Source organism: Panthera onca, chromosome B3 (genome assembly GCF_046562875.1).
Source record: "Panthera onca isolate mPanOnc1 chromosome B3, mPanOnc1 haplotype 2, whole genome shotgun sequence".
Classification (NCBI taxonomy): domain Eukaryota; kingdom Metazoa; phylum Chordata; class Mammalia; order Carnivora; family Felidae; genus Panthera; species Panthera onca.
In genome coordinates this window covers 17745175-17760297 of record NC_138344.1, presented here as the reverse complement: position 1 = coordinate 17760297, position 15123 = coordinate 17745175, and the positions used below count along the sequence as shown (strand labels likewise).

The 15123-nt window shown below is 38.3% G+C and overlaps 1 protein-coding gene across 5 annotated transcripts in view; it reads right to left on the bottom strand.

Annotated features, from left to right (window-relative positions):
• Window positions 1–15123, bottom strand: part of LRRC28 (leucine rich repeat containing 28) — a 180658-nt gene that overhangs the window by 25289 nt on the left and 140246 nt on the right. The window lies entirely within an intron of this gene.

Sequence of the window (15123 nt, the reverse complement as noted above, 5' to 3'; positions counted from 1 at the left end):
ACCTATAATGAGAAAAATCATGTAAGTGAAATCAACCAAGAACTGACAGATGTTAGAATTGGCAGCAAAGGTTATTATAATAACAATTATAATTACTGCCTGGAATAACATGTTACACACAGAGCTCTCACCCAAGAAACTGGAAATAAAAGAGCAAATGAAACCTTAACAGAAAAAAGAAATAATAAAGAGCATCAAGAAAATCAATGACATAGAGAATGGGATGATAATAAAGAAAAATCAATTAAAGGCTAGAACTTCGAAAAGATTAATAAAATTGAAAAATTTCTAACTAGACTAACCAGAGAGAAGACACAAATTACCAATATCAGGAATGAGAAAGGAGACATTGCCCAACTTCTACAGATAATAAAAAGGCAATAAGCAACTTTATGCTAATACAAAGTCCTTGAAGGATAAAAATTAGAAAGCTCACTCAAGAAATAGGTAAGTTGAACAGCCCTATATTTAAAGAAGTTGAATTTTAGTTAAAAGGTTGGAATACTTCTCAACTCATTCTATGAAGCCAGCATTATCCTGATACAAAAACCAGACAAACACACTTCAAGAGAAAAAAACAAAACAAAACCAAACAAAACAAAACCCAGCATCACTCTTGAACATAGTTGGAAAAAGTCTAGACAAGATTTTAGCAAAGTGAATTCAACAATGTATCAAGCTACTATGACCAAATGAGGTTTATCTTACTAATTAAGATTGCACTAATATGAGAAAATCAATGTAAATCACTATACTAAAACTTAAAAGAAAAATAACCATAAAGTCATTTCAACAGATACAGAAAAATTGTCTAACAAAATCCAACACCCATTCCAGGGAGAAAAGAAAAAAAAAAAACCCTCTTAGCAAATTAGGAATAGAAGGGAGTTTATTCATCTGATAAAAGCTATCTATGACAAAACAACAATTAATATTATACTTGGTGAAAGACTGTTTTCCCAATAAGTTCAGCAAGACAAACATATTTGTTCTCTACTTCTATTTAACATTGTACAGCGCTTACAGCCAGTGTAATAAAGCAAGAAAAAGAAATAAAGGGCAACTAGATTCTTTTTAAGGAAGAAGTAAAACTGCCTTTCCTCCCCAAAGACATTACTGTGTATGTAGAAAGTCCAAAAGAACCTACACACACCAAAACAACAACAACAACAAAAACCAAAAAAAACCACCAAAAAACAAAACAACAACAATAACAACAAAACTACTGGAACTATGAAGTGAGCTTAGCAAGTTTGGAGGATACAAGATCAATATACAAAATTATTTGTACTCTATATGGTAGCAATAATCACTGAAAATTGAAAAAGATTTAAATATCATACATGATAGAATGAAAAATATGAAATATTTAGGGATAAATTTGACAAAAGATATCCATGACCTGTACACTTTTTGAAAAGTACAAAATACTGCTGAGAAATGAAGATATTTATTGTGATCATAGTTTTAAAGGCTCAAAACTGCTAAGATATTAATTCTCCTCAAATTGATCTATAATTTAATACAATCAAAATCACAGCAGGTTTTCTTTTTAAATATATGTTGAAATTCTGGGTCTAAAATTTATGTAGAAATGCTGAACAATTAGAATAATCTAACAATTTGGAAGATAAATTTGGAGGACTAACACTACCTAATTTTAAGACTTACAGTAAAATTATGGTAATCAAGACAATATGGTGTTGTTGTCAAACAGACTAATAGATCAATGGAGCAAGGAGAGTTTCTAAAAATAGACCCATACATATAAGGACAACTAATTTTCAACAAAGGTACAGTGGAGAAAGGAAAGTACTTTTAACAGATGGTGTGGGAATAACTGTATATCCACATGCAAAAAAAAAAAAAAAAAAAAAAAGGAACTTTAGCCATACTTGTACCATATACAAAAATTAATTCAAAATGAATCACAGACCAAAATGTAAACATAAACCTTAAAAATTCCAGGAGACAATCGAGGAGAAAACCGTTGTGATCTGGGTTACACCAAAAGCAAGATCCACAAAGGGACACATTGATACAATGGACTACATCAAAATAAAAAATGTCTGCTCTTTAAAAGGCCTCGTTAAGGGGCGCCTGGGTGGCGCAGTCGGTTAAGCGTCCGACTTCAGCCAGGTCACGATCTCGCGGCCCGTGAGTTCGAGCCCCGCGTCAGGCTCTGGGCTGATGGCTCGGAGCCTGGAGCCTGTTTCCGATTCTGTGTCTCCCTCTCTCTCTGCCCCTCCCCCATTCATGCTCTGTCTCTCTCTGTCCCAAAAATAAATAAAAAACGTTGAAAAAAAAAATTAAAAAAAAAAAAAATAAAAAATAAAAGGCCTCGTTAAGACAATGAAGAGACAAGCCATGGACTGGGAGAAAATATTTGCAAAGTATACAGAAGATAAAAGATTTGTATCCAGAATCTATAAAGAACTTTCAAAACTCAATGAAAACACAAATATCCAAAAAAACAATGGGGAAAAGATGTACATAGACACTATGTCAAAGCAGATATAAGAATGGCAAATAACACAAGCAAAGATGTACACTCTTACTGGAAAAATGCAATTTAAAAATATAATGAAATATCACTGCAGAACAATTAGGGTGGATAAATTTAAAAGGCTGACTATTCCCAAAGTGGCAAAAATAGGGAAGAACTGAAAATCTCTTATATTGCAGGTGGGAATGTAAAATGGCGCAGTTATTTTTTGAAAGTTTGTCAGTTCCCTAAAAAATTAAGGATATATATGGTCCAGGCTCTCCTCTCCTAGATATTTATCCAAGTAAATTTAAGTCTAGGACCATTAAAAGGCAGTTAACATATGTCCATAGCAGCTTTATTTGTAAAAAAGTCAAACACTAGAACCAACACATATGCGCATTAACAAGTAAACAGAAACAATCTGTGGTATATCCATAGAATGGAATTCTATACAACAATAAAACAGAATGAACTACTGATACACACTACATCATGAATAAATCTCCAAATCCTTATGCTGAGTGAAAGGAGCCAGACCAAAACAGAGTGTACACTATTTAACTCATTCATATAAAACTCTAGAAAATATAAATTAGTGTATAATAACAGAACACAGATCAGTGGTTGTCTGGAGACAGGATGAGGGCAGGAAGGAATGACTATCAAGGGGCATGAGAAAACTTAGGGATGGATATGTTTATGATCTTAATTGTACAGATGGTTTCAGGAGGTGTGTGTGTGTGTGTGTGTGTGTGTGTGTGTGTGTGTGTGTGTGAGATATACAGACTAGGAGAAGCAAAGCAAAATAAATACAAAGTATGGATAGGATACTGAAAAACATAAGAACTGAAATTGATCAAAAGGAAACAAAACATAGAAAGTATAAATAAAAACAAAACCTGGTTCTTTCAAATAAAAAATGTACCTGGCATGTATTGATCAAAGGAAAAAGACAGCAGAGAAATTTGCTGGCGAGTGTGGGTTTCAGCTGGACAGTGAAGGCTGCTGAGGTGTTACTGGGCATCCTTTTGCTGGTTGCTGCACAGAAAACAGCACCCTGGAAGCGGGAAGGAAACCCCTGTTCTGACCTTGCACTATCTCTCTAGGGCCCTCTATTGAGAAAGCCTCATATAAACCAACGACAAAGGAAAAAATTCTACAAGGGTCAGTCCCAAGGAAAAGGGTAGATCTGGAACTGAGAAGCAATAAACTGATAAAAGGCACACGTACTTGAGTCCTCTCCACAGGGAGATAATGCAATTTGAGGCCTAGCATAATGTCACAGTTCCTTATATACTGCATCTGGCAGGCACTCAAAACTAACTAGGTACAATATAGATAAAACTGTCTAAAATAAAATCAAGAGAAACATTTAAAAAAAGAATTTTAAAAAAGATGTAAGGTTATGGAATTATCACATACAAACTTTACAGTAACCATATTCTTAATATGTCTAAGGAGCGCCCTAAGATTGAGAATTTCAATGGGAGCTATAACACATGTGGTGTTAGACTATGAAGAAATCTGGGGCACCTGGATGGCTACATTGGTTGAGTGTCCAACTCTTGATTTTGGCTCAGGTCATGATCTCACAGTTTGTGAGATCGAGTCCCGTGTGGAGTTCTGTGCCAACAGCATGGAGCCTACTTGGGATTCTCCCTCTCTCTCTCTCTGCTCCTCCTCCGCTTGCATCCTTTCTCTCTCTCTCATAAAATAAATAAACATGAAAAAAAATCTCTCTCTCAAAATAAATAAATAAACATGAAAAAAAAAAAAAAAGAAATCTGAGAGAACAGTATTCCAGATAGAGGAAAAACAGGTGCAAAGAGGCAGGAGTCTGGTGTGCTCAAGAGAAAGGGAGGAGCAAAAATGGCTAAGTGGACGTTAGAAGGGAGAGAGTGATAGGAGAGGAATTCACAGGTGTAACCTAGAAGACAAGTCACATACATGTTCACAGGTCACTTCCAAGGCTCTGGCTTTTATGCTAAGTATAAGGAATGCCAAGAGTGATGACTGAGTACAGGCAAAATGGGATCTGTGTTTTGACTTGGCTAGGATCACCAGACACTATGTAGAGAATAGACTAATGGAGGCTGAGACAGAAGTAGGAAGGCTACTGTTATAATCCAGGTGGGAGATGATGGTAATTTAGGTCAAAGTGACAGAAAGAAGTAGTAAGAAGTGACAAGAGCCTGAATATATTTTTGAATGTACAACCAACAGGCTATGTGATGAGTTGGTTGTGGGATGTGAGAGAAAGCGAAATCAAAGACCCCAAAGCTTTTGGGCAGAGTAACTGGAGGAATGAAGTTTCTATCGACTGAGATGTAGCAGACTGTGGAAGACTGAGTTGAGAGATAAGGGAATTAGGAGTTTGATTATAGATACGTTAACATTTAATTGTACACATCTACGCGGAAATGCCAACTGGATGCTGTTGGATATAAAAGTCAGGCAAGTGGTCCAGGCTGAATGAAGCCTTCTTTATTTGGGAATCATGCATGAATAATATTTAAAGCATAATTGTGATGGCATGAAATAACTGGCAATGCTTCTTATTGGGAGTGCTTTTAGCACTTAGTGGGGGCACAAGTTCTTAACTGTTTAGAACTTTCGTGTGCATTGCAAGACATTTAGCATCCTAACACATGTCAGTAGGGACCCCAGGCTTAAAGCCGACTCCCTCCCCAACTTACACACATTTCCAAACACCCTGGAGTGGAGCATTACTGTTCCTGATTGAGAATCACTGACCTAGAGAATAGGTACAGATGGAGGAGATTTTGAGTCCTGATCTCAGTATATAGTGAACAGGGGAATACATTTTAGTCTTTACTAAAAATGCACCACGGCCACTCCTGCCTACAGGCCACACCGGGCCTGAAAATTTCCACATCCTGTCACTCCAAATACAAATCTTACTCATCATCCCAAATCCAATTCCTTTATAAACTCTTCTCTGATATCCTCTCTTGCCAATGATCTACCACAATGTTTGAAGTTTCTATTACACATTTTCTAACTGTATTATAGGTGTTCTGCTGCTGTTCATTCGTGTTCAAGGTTTCTCTTCTATCTAGCAGTTTCCATACTGATAGCTAAGCAGTTCCAAATACAGATCCCTTGTTTTGAGTCATCACACATAGATAAAGAAGTCTGAAAGAGAAAAGATAAAAAGGAAATGGGAAAAAGAACACTGAGTCATCCATATGGTGCGAGAAAAATAACTTGGGGGTGCTCACCGGGGTCCATCACAAGTCTCAGGGTCAGGAATTGTGCTAGCAACCTAATAAGCATTAGAAATATCTGTATTTGGTTACCCAGCAGGATGGCCACATTTAGGGAAATGAATATACAGGAAAATGACAGTAATCTGTCAAACGGGATTTTGGAAAAGGTCTTATTTATGGATTAAATTAAATGTATCTTGAGTCGTGTGTGTTGGGGGCAGGGGTGGGTACTATGAGGTGCTACAACATATACCAGTTAATTCTGTTAAAACAACCGACAAGCCACAGACTGGTGGGAAATATGTGCAAATCACATATTTGATGAAAGACATGTATTCAGAATATATAAAGAACTCTCAAGAAAGTCAATAATTTAAAACAATCCAATTTTTTAAAAATGACTGAAAGATTGGAACATGCTTTACCAAAGAAGATATATGGACAGAAATAAGCATATGAAAAGATGTTCAACCTCAGTAGTCACTAGGGAAATACAAATTAAAATGAGGTATCATTACTTATTAGCATGTCTGAAAGGGGAAAAACAAACCGACAAGAACTCTTATAAGTTGCTCACGGAAGTACAAAATGGCACAGCCATTTTGGAAAACAGTTCAGTTTTTTATAAAGTTAAATATACACTTAACCATATGACCCAGCAAATGCATTCTCAGGTATCCTACCCAAGTGAAATGAAAATTTACGTTCACACAAAACCCTATATATGAATGTTTATAAAAGCTTATATTATTCCATTTGCATGACATTCTGGAAAGGGTAAAGTATAGGGACGCAAAACAGACCATGGTTTCCAGGGGCTGGAGTGGGCAGGCAGAGGTTCATTTCCAAGGGACACGGGAAGACATTTTTGAGGTGAATGAACTATTCTGTATCCTGATTATAGTTGTGGCTTTATGACTGCATGTATTTGTTAAAATTCACAGGAATGTACACTAAAAGGTGACTGTTACTGTATGCAAATTATACCTTATTAAAACAAACAAAACCCAAACGGTCTTATGCTGGTGAAGCATGGTCCTGGAGCCCTGTGCTCTGTTAGTCATTAGCCTTTTGTTGTGGATTATGAGATCTCAGGGGAGAAGCAGACCTGGCAGCTGGGGAACTCAGGGAACTTCACCCAATAGCTCTTCACCAACTTGGGTAGAAATACTGCAATACCGTCAATAATTTCACAGCTGGTATGGGTGCACTCATGCAAACCAGCTATACACTCGCCTGTCAAATAGTGTCAGAGTTTATATGAAAGTTTTCGCAAGATCTGCCTTTGCTATTTACTTTGCCTTTATCCCTCTGGCTTTCAAAAACCTCTGTTCACCCCATGTGATCACATAAGCACCAGAGTCTGTAGCAACACCTGTGGGTTGGTAGGAGAATTTCGCGGGTTAGAAAGATATTACCCTGATGAAGCATTCTGTGAAGTTGAGGACATGAATCTAAAGTTTATTTTATAATCATTGCTTCTTTCCTAATACAGACAAAATTAACATGAGAAGACCATATCCAAAATGCTATTATGCAGTATGGCCACTAAGTCTGGAAGCACAGGCAAACCCACAATAAATGATTCTTTTGATGATATACTACATGTAGCGTGATGATTAAATTTTTTGTATTAAGTTGGCTAGGCCATGGTAGCCAGATATTTGCTCCAACACTAGACCAGATGTTTCTGTGAAGGTATTTTTTGGATGAGATGAACATTTAAATCGGTAGACTTGGAATAAAGCTGATCACTCTCCGTGATGTGGGTGGGCCTCATCTAATCAGCTGCAGGCCTTAGGAGAGAAAGACTGAGGTCCCCTTCCAGACTGCCGTCAGACTCAAGCTGTCACATCAACTCCTCCTTGGGTGTCCAGCCAGCCCTGGAGCTTTCTGACTTGCCAGCCCCCACAATCATATGAGCCAATTCCTCAAAACAAATCAATCTCCCTCTCCCCTTCACCCCCACACACTTCCTATTGGTTCTGTTGCTGTGGAGAACCCTGGCTAATACACAAGGTAAAATAATATGATTTGCTTCCAAACTTTACAGCTACACTGTAGTATGAGAACCCTGGGCAGAACCATAAAACAATGCAAATGCAGAGTAAAAAACAAGCAAGTCATTTGTGAATTATTTACTTCATGCTCTTATTGCCTTAACAGCTGCTGCTTCTTAATACAATTGTTCATGAGCTATACATGGACACTGCCCAAAGAATTTAACGATACAGAGTAACAAATAAAGGTGTAGAAAACTGAAAGCCAGATTTTTCCTAATGCTTTCCTCATCTCCCATAATTAAAAAGACAAGTATCTGAATGAAACTGCTGAAAAGGCTCACATTAACAAGTAAGTGGATCCTCATTTTATATGGAATCTAATTTCCCTTGGACAATTCTTTTAGCAGAAGTTCCTACTCTTCACCACTGGATATAAAAAGCTAATTAAATTCATTTTATGACACGTCTATTAAATGCCTTCTCTGCTTCATGCTGGAGACAAGCTGCCGCTATGAAGAATGCAGGCAGGGGTGCCTGGGTGGCTCAGTTGGTTAAGCATCACACTCTTGATTTTGGCTCAGGTCATGATGTCACGGGTTCATGAGTTCGAACCCCGCGTCATGCTCTGTGCTGACAGCACAAAAACTGCTTGGGAATTCTCTGCCTCCCCCTCTCTCTACCTCTACCTCACTCGTGCACACATGCACTCTAAGAAAATAAATAAACATAAAACATTAAAAAAAAAACAATGCAAGCTATAAGGGATGAGATTACATGAGTTAGGGGACCTTTCTGCTGGGGATGGCCAACCTCCCTTGATCTCATCAGATATGAAATATCCTACACCCCTATTACATGAAATGATGCAGGAACAAGAAAGGTATTTTCCGTCTCTGCTCTCAAGGAGCTAGCAGAGGGGCTTAAACATACAGAGGTGACTCTAGACCAAAGTTGGAGGCAGTGTGCACAGTGCAGAGGTTACGAGTATGGACAATGAAGCAGATGATAACTCTATACCACCTGGCTTTGTGACCTGGGGCAGTTTACTTAATCTCTCTGAGCTCCAGTTTCTTCATTTCTAAAATGGGGCAAACATCGCAAGGGATGCTGGGAAGATGATGTGCAAGACGCAGATAAAATCAGCGAGCACACTTCCTTGGCACACAAAACAGGTAAAGCAATGTTTATAGCTGTTCTTGTTTCCTATTCTTACAATAAGTGATTCTTTTGGTAGCATACCACAATACACAGTGCGATGGTAGAATTTCTGAATCAAAACATCAGTCTAGATGTTGCTGTGAAGGAATCTATTGTTCCAAATTAATATTAGCACCATGATATTCCAGGGAAAGGGAACAGGGATTCAGCTCTGTGAATGTGCAGGGCGCACAGGGTTAAACACACAGTTCCCTCCGGCCAGAATGTCTGGCCCATGGAAGAGAATGGCAAGTGGGAGAGCAGGCTGGAAAGCTAGTGTTGCACATCTCAATAAGAAGTGGTTACGGAGGCACCTGGGTGGCTCAGTCAGCTGAGTGTCCAACTCTTGGTTTGGGTTCAGATCACGATCTCACGATTCATGGGACTGAGCTCCATGGTGGGTTCTGCGCTGACAGCGCGGAGCCTGCTTGGGATTCTTTCTCATCCACTCTCTCTGCCCCTTCTCTGCTTTCTCTCTCGCAAAACAAATAAATACACTTAAAAAAAAAAAAGGAGGTGATTATGAAATGAATTGCCAGTAAGGAGGGACGGGAGCCCCATATACGTCTCAGTTTACAATGAAATAATTATTAGCTGGCAATTATGAAGCCTTGGCATCTTTGATTTCCAACTCAGTAGTTTTTATCACTTTAGATGAAATACCAAGGCGGTTACCAAAAAAAAAAAAAATTATGTATCTGAATCCTTAAGTGAGTTATAAAAATGAGTTAAAATCTGTCACAAATGTTAGTACTTTTGGCTTAATTATACAGATAGTTTACAGCAATTATCACACAATTTTCTTTCAACTCAATGTTTTCGGAGCTGCCGTTCAACATTTAACCCTAAATAAGCTATGTGAATGGTGACATCTTTGTGCCACTAAGATTATGTTCCAGAACATGTATGTCATTTAGCACATTAACTTGTGTGCATTGTCACACTTATTTCACCTAACATGTTAAAATAATAAAATTCTCTTACCAAAAGCACCTAAATGATGATCTTGGAATTCCTTAGATAGTACATGATGTCATTTGCATGTTCATTATTGTGGGAACAGCTACTAGATTTACCCTCCCTTTAGCAAAAAAGTTTTTTTTCCCAGCTTAAATTACAGGGAAAGGAAAGGAGAAGTGGAAGGAGAAGGACACACACTGCAACCCAGAGAAAATGGGCCTTGGTCTGAATACAGTCTGCCATTTTGTCAGGGCCTCATTTAAGGCTTAGCTTCGTTCGGTCTGAGAATGCATTTATTATGCTTTTATTCTTGAGAAGTATTTTTGTGCTGGCTGCTAGGCTGACTGTTTTTTTGCTGTTGTCGTTTAGCACTTTTAAAATGTTGTTCTCCTGTTTCCTGGCCTTCGCGGTTTCTGATGAGAAGGTAACATTCTTCTGAATGATTCCTTTGTACGTAATTTGTCATTTTTCTCTGGTTGCTTTCAAGATCTTTTTATCTTTGATTTTTTTTTAATTTAAATTTTAGTTAGTTAACATACAGTCAAATATTGGTTTCAGGAGGAGAATTCAGTGATTCATCACTTATATACAACACCCAGTGCTCATAATAACAAGTGCCTTCCTTAGGATTCATCACCCATCTAGCCCATCTCCCACTTACCTTCCTCTAACAACCTGCAGTTTGTTCCTTATCATTAAGAGTCTCTTGTGGTTTGTTTCCCTCTCTCTTCTCTTCCCATCCCTTTCCATGTGTTCATTTGTTTCATTTCTTAAATTCCACATGTGAGTGAAATCATATGCTATTTGTCTTTCTCTGACTTACTTCACTTAGCATAATACATTCTAGCTCAATACACCTCATTGCAAACGGCAAGATTTAATTCTTTTCGATGGCTGAGTAATATTCCATTGTATATACATACCACTTCTTCTTTATACATTCATCAGTAGATGGATATTTGGGCTCTCTCCATAGTTTGGCTATTGTTGATAATGCTGCTTTGAGCAATGAGGTACATGAACCCCTTGGAATCTGTATCCTTTGGGTAAATACCTAACAGTGCAATTGCTGGATTATAGGATAGTTCTATTTTTAGTTTCTTTTTTTTTTTTTTTTAATGTTCATTTATTTTTGAGAGAGAGAGAAAGAGAGAGAGAGACAATGTGAGCAGGGGAGGGTCAGAGAGAAAGGGAGACACAGAATTTGAAGCAGGCTCCAGGCTCCGAGCTGTCAGCACAGAGCCCTACACAGGGCTAAAACCCACAAACTGTGAGATCATGACTTGAGCCTAAGTCGGATGCCCCACTGATTGAGCCACCCAGACACCCCTTGTTTTTAGTTTCTCGGCGACCTCCACACTGTTCTCCAGAGCGGCTGCACCAGTTTACATTCCTACTGACAGTAGAAGAGAGCTCCCCCTTCTCCACATCCTTGCCAACAACACCTGTTGTTTCTTGTGTTGTTAATTTTAGCCATTCTGACAGGTGTGAGGTGTTACCTCATTGTATCTTTGGTTTGCAGTAGCTTTGCCTAGGCATTGTTTTCTTCATAATTTATACTGCTTAGGGTTCGCTGAGCCCATTGAAAATGTGAACTTAGGTCTTGCATCATATTTAGGAAATTTTCAGATGTGATTTCTTCAAACATTTTTGAGGCATTTCTCTTAGTTAAGAGAAAAATGAGGAAAAAATTGTGCCTTCTGGGACACCAATTATACCTCTATCAGGCTTTTCTACATTGTCTGGCAGATCCCTGATGCTGTGTGTTCATTTTTGTTTTCAATCCTTCTTCTCTGTTCCTCACACTGAATGATTTCTATTGTTCTACCTCCCAGCTCACGGCCTCTTCCTCTGTTACACCCATTCTACTCTTAAGCCCATCAAGTTTTTATTTCAGATATTGTATTTCAACTCTAGAATTTCCATTTGTTTCTTTTGTATAGTTTCTTTTTTTCCCTGGTCTTTTATTCACTGCAAACTTATTTTTCTTTACTTCATTGAGAATAGTTCTTTTAAAATCCTCATCGGCCAACATTTTGGGTCCTCTCAAGCAGGTTGGTCTCTGCTGCTTTTCTTTTCCCTTGAGAATAGGTCACATTTTTCCTTAATTATTCAAATGTAATTTTGGGTTGTGTCCTGGACACTGTGAAAGTTATACTGTGAAGATGCTGGATTCTGTTATATTCCTCTAAAACTAGAAAGGAGTGTTAACGTTTTTGTTTTCATAAACAATTAATTACTTTGTTGGAACCAAACTGAAAAGTCTCTCTTTGGTATTTTTATCTGTAGCTACACTGTTTTGTGCTTGCCCCAAAGTGTGGTTCAGGTATCTAATATTGCTTGTTATTAGATGGGGAGCAGCCACTACATAAAAATAGACTGTAATATAAAGGCTATTTTTCTAGACTGCTGGGTTAACTCGGAACTCAGAATGCATTTCTCATATAAACAATTCTGTTACCTTAAGTGGTTCTATTAATTAATCAAGTCATTTAACCAACCTGCACCCCAATCCAGCTGTTTTTACAAAAGGAAAAGCAAAGCAGTGGCTCAGTTTTCTTTTCCACATATGATCAGACAACTGAAAAAAATAACTGGTATAGGATAACTTTTACCATTAAGTTCTCTCAAATAGGCAAATGTGCCAATTACCATTCTCTAAAATTCTAATGGGAGGGACTTCTCTTTGTAGGTAAAATACAGAAGAACTGAAGACATTTACTCCTATAGTAACAATCAGAAAGACCCAGACAAAATAAAAACCATACTTTTCCATGAAACTAGCAAAGCGCAGTGGATGCAAGGAAGCTGTGATGGCCAGTCTCCAAGATGGTGCCCACGACCTCCCCTCCTAGTATCCGCTCCCTTAAGAAGTCTCCTCCCCCAGTGAGTAGGAGTTACCTGTGTAATCAATAGGATAAAACAGAAATAACCGTGTGTAACTTCAAGGCTAGGTCACAAGATATTCCCGTGCTCTACACTATCTATCACTCTACCTCTCTTAAGGTATTTATTTTTTGTATTACAGTCATTTTATGTATTAGGATTAACATCCAAGTTATCTTTGTTTTTTCCACAATTCTTAGCACAGGGCTGACTTGCTAGTTACTGATGAATAATTATATGACAAATAAATGAACATCTTATAAGGAGGTGCTAACTTTATTTCCACCAAAGATAACTGTGTGAGACTTCTGAGGTTTCTTGAAACTGTATGACATTTGTTATTTGCTGTATTTATATCTGTTTATAATTTTATATCTGATTCTGTATTTTCCTTCTGCGATACGAATTTTACACATAGTAGATTTTTTTTATATTGTGCCACAAGTCCCCAAAGCTGTGTTCATTCTGCTCTGTTGCTCTAATTCTCTTAGACTCTCTCTCCATCGGAAGAGGGAATGTAATTGTTTCAGAGATGGTGCGGTACAGCAGAAGCCACTGTGCCCTTCTATTCCAGGCCTGTATCTAAGAAGCAACATGTGAGAGCAGTGGAGAACCAAGCATGTTGAACCTTAGGTTCTCTGCTTGACTATCATCTCCTTAAAGAGAATTAGCACCAAGTCTGATCAATTATTTATTGTTTATTTGGATCCCTGGTTAGATTATATGGTTTTACTCATCACTGTATGGCCATTGTCTGACATATGACCACAGCAGTTGCTCAATAAATATTCACTGAATGAACTAAGTGAACCAAGATCCTTGTTCAGAATCAAGAAGCACACTTTCTAGGCCTCAAAAACCCTTTTGCTCTTTATATTAGGTTCACCTCAGATCCTTGTTCTACTCTTTGCCCTTCCTTCTCCCAGCGCCACCCCCCGCCACTTTGACTTGGAATAGGGGAGTCCCTTTGCATATATTCAACAAGACAGAGAAAGTGAAGGGGGTCCCTTAATTCTGTTGCCAAACCTTCAGTAACCACCATCTATTAGAATTCTGAGTACAGGGTTGCCTGGGTGGTTCAGGTGACTGAGTATCTGACTTCATTCAGCTCACGTCATGATCTCATGGTTCGTGAGTCTGAGCCCCACATGGAGCTCTCTGCTGTCAGCGTGGAGCCTGCTTCAGATCCGCTGTCCCCCTCTCTCTCTGCATTTCCCCTTACACACTCTCTCTCAAAAATAAACATTAAAAAAAAAAAAAAGAATTCTGGGTACATTTTGCCATAAAATATCATGGAATTTTGGGGGGGTGCAAAATGGGGTTAAATGACTTTTTAATAAGTTGGCTAGGAATATAACCACCTGAATTGATCGTAGTGAGAAATGCATTCTGAGTAAAACCACAGACTAAATATGCCTTTTGGATCACAGTTCATCTGTAAGTGGGACTACCTATACGCCAAAAACTACTAAGATTACAAAACCGATTGTCTGATACTGTCCTCTGAATATTTTTCTTACCACTACTTCCACAGGAAGGTGTTAATAGTAATAATAAAGGTAGACTACTGGCTAATAATTTGCATATTTTGCCCTATTATTTATATTCTCAAAGATTTGGAGCTCTTATAAAATTCACTACTTCTGCTACCAGATACCAAGGTAAACATGAAAAAGTGTCTCCGTATTCAGCACAGTCAATAACATCCATATCTATACACCAAAGTAGAAGGCTCTTTATCTTAAGTAAAAGCTGTTCCTTAATTGTGGTAGAGACTTCTGTGCAGTCTCTGAAGGCTTAGGTGGGGGGAAAACTGCCTTCAGCCTTGGAGCCTGCTTGCATCATTCTGTGTATCTTGGTAAGGGAGGGCATTTTACTTACCACTTGGAAGAATTAGGCTGTATTACAGATCATTTAAGAACTCATTAGGATTAATGACTGAGTAGTATCACAGCTGTCACATAATCAGCTGTCGAAAAATCACCGAGCTAAAAACTCCACCACACATTCTATTATCTCTGCTTCACAGAAGGTTCTGAACTACATCTCTGGGCTTGTATTTCATCAGCCTACGTGCGCACTTCGAAGCATCATCAAAGGCTCTTCCAAGATAACAAGTGTATAATTTTTCCTAAGGGAAGGCTGTTATTCCTAGGAATGCCCTCTCTGGGGCCATCACTGCTCAGAGCCCATCCTCTGGAGCCAGGCCAACAGGGGAGTGGCTGTTCTCTGTGTACAAGCTTATTGTCATCGTTCTTGCCAGAACTACATATAGTATGAACCAGGTTACGCAGGGTGTCAGGATTACAAGGACAGAGTGAAATCTATGGGCTAAGTAGCCTCAAAGATCTCCCAAATA